The 4,783-nt window shown below is 49.8% G+C and overlaps 1 protein-coding gene across 2 annotated transcripts in view; it reads left to right on the top strand.

The window, feature by feature from the left end:
• The first annotated feature begins 251 nt into the window (after nucleotides 1-251).
• LOC143328032 (spectrin beta chain, non-erythrocytic 1) overlaps nucleotides 252-4,783 on the top strand; it is a 90,475-nt gene continuing 85,943 nt past the window's right edge. For both annotated transcript variants that reach the window (XM_076742884.1, XM_076742883.1), the window contains exon 1: nucleotides 252-361. The gene's annotated coding sequence lies outside the window, so the exon portion shown is untranslated. The remainder of the gene's footprint in view (nucleotides 362-4,783) is intronic.

The raw sequence follows: 4,783 nt of genomic DNA, 5'->3' as shown, positions 1-4,783 counted from the left end.
ATTTCTTTGGTTTATTGAAGGTCAAACGTTATTGATCGCTGAGTGAACGATGAATCTTCAGTGATCAGTTCATTGATCATCATGAATGAAGTGATAGCACAGCCCTTCAGTGTTTGCCTGTGTTGTTTCTCGTCCAGGCTGAGTGGAGCGCCGCCCCGCCGGCGCAGCGCGGTGTATGAACGGAGCGCACCGGGCGCTGCAGTCCGGGCCGCGCTGAGGCGGAGCGGGGCGGGGGGAGCAGAGGAGGATTGGTGGATTTCAGAACTCTGCTCCTGCGTTGTTTTTGCTCCGAGCTCTCAGCAGTCCGTCCGTCCGTCCTTCACTCCGAGCGGGACTCCACTGCGCTTTTGTCGGCCCTCAGGTGAGTGCGAGCCCGGACCGAGCCGAGCCGAGCCGGTCCGGGTCGTTTATCCTGCTGCTGTTTCATTTCTCATCCGTCTCCGCACGGATTTGTTTCTGCGTCCGAGGCTGGGGAAGCATCCACATCCACGACGGCTGTGGTCGTGGCGTGTGTGTCCTCACTCTGATGCGCTGTCTCGGGTTAGGAGCCTCCTTTCCCGGGTTAACCAAGCAGACCTGCAGGTAAACCCGCGCAGTCCGCTTTGTGGTGCAGCAGCGGCGCGACGGCGCAAAGAGACGCCGGGCTGCGAGCTCCTTCCCCGGTTGTGTGTCTCTGCTTTCCCTGCTTTGCATCGTGTTGTTGAACTTGTGTGTGTGTGTGTGTGTGTGTGTGTGTGTGTGTGTGTGTGTGTGTGTGTTGGCTTCAGTGCGTCAGAGCTGCTGCTTGTTGTTGTTCAGGTGAACTCTGCAGTTTCTCCTCTCGAAGGTTCAGAGTTTCACTGATGGAGGGATTTTTGTCCGATCTCCATGATGATGATGATGATGATGAGGACGAGGGTGAAGATGAGGATGAGGGTGGTGCAGGCGTGGTCGCCTGTGCTGACCTCAGCCCCAGAGTAAACACACTGGAATATTCTCATAATACTTCTCTAGTATTCTAGTATTCCTTCTCTAGTATTAGCATTCCTGCAGTACTTTGTGTACTCTCATGGTGTATTTGTACTCTCATGGTGTATTTGCACTCTCACGGTGTATTTGTACTCTCATGGTGTATTTGTACTCTCATGGTGTATTTGCACTCTCACGGTGTATTTGTACTCTCATGGTGTATTTGTACTCTCCTCGTGTATTTGTACTCTCATGGTGTATTTGCACTCTCACGGTGTATTTGTACTCTCATGGTGTATTTGTACTCTCCTGGTGTATTTGTACTCTCCTGGAGGCTTCTGCTGGACGTCACACTGTCTGAGCTGTTGAACTGTGGTTTTCTTCTGGTCGTTTGAAGGAGTCAGTGCTTCTGGCCTCCTCCTGTGGCTGTAAATGGAGGTATTACTGTGATCTTGTGGTGCTCGCTGGTGGTTGCACCTCCTGCAGGAGCAGCTGGTGGTTCTCCTGCAGCTCTGAACGTGTTTTTAAGGTCACTGGAGTTGCATTGGAGCGTATCGCTGCTGATTCGAGGCGTTTTTTGCGCAGACAGTTTCAAATCCTGTAGAGCAATTATGTAATCAGATACAGGCTGGACTGCTGCTTTCTCCTCCTCCCTCCCCTTCTCCATTTCTCCCACTCTCCTCTCCCTTTTCCTCCTCCTCTTCCTCTCCTCTCTCTCATCTGTCGTCTCTGTTTTCTTTCCACCCTCTTTTCTCCTCTTCTCTGTTTTCTTTTCAGCCTTCCTTCGTTTTCTCGCACTGTTTCTTCCTCCTCCACACTCCTCTCTCCTTCCTCCTCTACTGTATCTCCTCTTTGTCTTCTTTCTCACCTCTTCTCATTGTGTCTGTCCCTCCCTGTCTCCCCTCTCTGTTTTCACCTCCCCCCTCCCCCTTCACCCCCACCCCCCACCCCTCTGTTGGTGTCTTTGATGCAGTGACTGGAAACATTTGGCCACTTGTTGACTGGAGCCTTTAAAGCGTCACAGTTTGGTGTCGAGTCGTTGAGCTGCTGCTGCTTTAAATGTAAATCTGTGTTTAGGAAGAAGCTTTAGGAATGTTTACAGCAGAGTTGTTGGATTTCATGGCCTGGCCCCACCGGGAGGTCAAAGGTCAGGGATTCAGAGTCGACTTCAGGTCTTTTTTTTTAACTTTAAGATCTTCTGTTTGGGAGTGTGAATCTCAGAAAGCTAGCTGGGAATCGTAGCTCGAAGTTTCTTCTGCAGTTCGAAAAGGAAAAAGCTGCAGATTTCAAAGTGAAACCTTGTACCAGCAGTACCCACAATGCATCTTGATCAGTTCACTGGGAGGCTCTGCTGTGTTATGCTAGTAGCGGCTAACGTAGCTATGAGCAGCAGCTCCAGCAGAGGTGAACAATCGGTGCAGCTCACCTGTAAGAAGCTCGTTTTCCTGCAGACTTTGCTCCATTGAACACATCACACGCAGCAGATCAAAGCAGCTCAAACGTTTTGCCTTTGAACGCGACTGAATTCATTAATGTCAATCAAACATGGCCGAACTTTCAGATCCGACTTTTCTGCAGATTTGAACTTTCCATGAGACGTTTGCTGACGCGGTCGGAGCTCCAGGGCTTCTGTTTGTGTTTACGGGCTCTTTAAACGAAATGGAGCGAAGCCAGAAATAGAAGGAGAGAGCAGGACGCAGAGGGTTTATGGGAAATGTGGTTTTAATTTAGAGAAGCTGTTAAAAGCCTTTTCAGGGCCGTTTCCTCTGACTTTAGGTGGTTTTTGGCCTCCAGTTAGTCGTTTCTTGAAAGTGTTGAATCACATCGTCCGTCAGCAGGTTTGGATCTTCAGCTCATAAACGACCTGCAGGGAACACAAACGCTGCGTTTTGGCTCAAATTCACACTCTTCCTCCGCTCCTCTAATACCTCGGCGGCGGCGGCGATGATGCAGGTTTGGCTCGGCCGGCCGGCGTGATGCAGAAGGAGATTTGAGCCGTAAATCATCGTCTGTGCTGCGGCGTCACAAACGGTCCTGAGCTCCTCTTCATCACTTTAACACCAGGCTCGTGTTCAGCTGCTCATTTCTGCAGAGAGAAACAAGCAAACTGGAGAGTCCAAGTAAAGACAGAGAGCTGAGTCAGCGATGGACGTGTGAAGCTCTGAATGGACGATTATCGATCGAGTGTCGAGCTTTATTGATGACTGACAGCTGCTCAGATCGATGGTGATCGCGTTGATTGATTCTGTGATTTAAACCAGATTTTCACAGTTTTCTGTTGTTCTTGTTCAGCTGCTTCTGTTCAGATGAATCATCTGACAACTTTTTATTTTATGTCTTCGTCCTCGCAGCCTTTCTGTGTCTTGTTCCACCTGTAAACACACCTGTGTGTGTATTAATTGGTGCAGAACACTGTTGACAGAGTGTGTGTGTCTAAGACGGCGGGTGTTTGCTGAGGGGGGGACGGGGACGGCCGGCGGTCCCGTTTCGTGGTCGGGTCATGTGATCAGTCTCAGACTCGTCCTCGTTACAGACTGAAGACGAACTCTGAGCCGGTTCAGTCCAGCGGGACAGAGGACGCCTTCAGAGACGATGAAGAGGATTTTGGGTCTAAAATTCAAAGCTGTTCAGTTTCTAATCACATGAATTCATCACAGTTTGTATTGATGACGCGTCGTATTGATCAGTGATCGCGATCATGGCCGCCTCCAGTTTCACTTCTTTGAGTTGAGCCCCGCCCTCCCTGTTTGATTGACAGGTGGCTGAAGGCGTAATGATGACGGCTCAGGTGTGTGAAAGCGAAGACGAGCTGTTTTGTCCCTTTAAGACTCAGACTGTGTGGTTGTATTTTCAGAAACGAGGCCACTCGTCTGTGTTTCTCTCGTCCTTTTCCTCCCTGACTGCTCCCTTCCTCCTCCTCCTCGTACCTTTGTTCCTCCTCACCTTCATCCTTCCTTCCTTCCCTCCTTCGTCACCTTTCCTCTCCTCACCTTACACTCCTTTGCTCCTTTTTCCTTTTATTTTAACATTTCTTTCGTTTTCACTCTCCTTTCCTCAAATCTCATGTTTCTCCTCCCTCCTTTCCTCCTGTCCTCACCTCCTTAGTCTCCTTCCATGCTTCCTTCCTCTCTTTCTCCTTAAATTGTTAAAACTATAAATAAAAGAAATGAAAAAGTAGAAAAATAATGTTGGAGATGTTTGAGGGACTTTATTGTGAAGCAGGCAGCTCAGTTTTTACCTCCTCCTGCGCCTCCATCCCTCCTTCATGGTTTGAAGCTTAAACTTTAAGCTGAAAGCGTTTGGATGGAGGAGGAGAAAACTTCGTCTTGAGGCCTGGAGCATGAGGGGGGAGGCGAGGTTAGAGAGTGATGGATGAAGGGAGGGGAGGAAAGAGAGGAAAGCCAGGAGGGAGGTCGTCCAGAGGGAGGAGTAAATAAGGGGAAAATGAATGTAGTGGAAGGGTGGGAGGTGAAAGAGAGACAACAGCAGGAGGTGGGAGGAGAAAAAAAGACAAAAATTAAGCCCAGTGAGGAAGAGGAGAAAGAGGAAGATGGGAGGTTTGTTTGGAAGGAGGTTCGACCAATGCAGCGCTGATGGAGGGACAAAGAATCAGAGGAGGAGTAGTCGAGGAGGTGAAGAGATAACGGAGAGACAGGTGGGAGGGAGAGGAGGACAGGAGTTAAACATATCAGCTGAAAACATCTCTGGAAGGAGGGAAGAGGAGAGAGGGAGGAATGTTCTGGAAAGTGTCCAGCAGATAGGAAGTGGAACAGTGCGACAGAGAGGAGGGCACAGAGGAGGAGGCGGAGGAGGAGGAGGAGGAGGAAGAGAGTAA

Source organism: Chaetodon auriga, chromosome 11, assembly GCF_051107435.1.
Source record: "Chaetodon auriga isolate fChaAug3 chromosome 11, fChaAug3.hap1, whole genome shotgun sequence".
NCBI lineage: Eukaryota > Metazoa > Chordata > Actinopteri > Chaetodontiformes > Chaetodontidae > Chaetodon > Chaetodon auriga.
The sequence above is the reverse complement of the archived record's forward strand: the minus strand, read 5'-3'. Positions and strand labels throughout refer to the sequence as shown.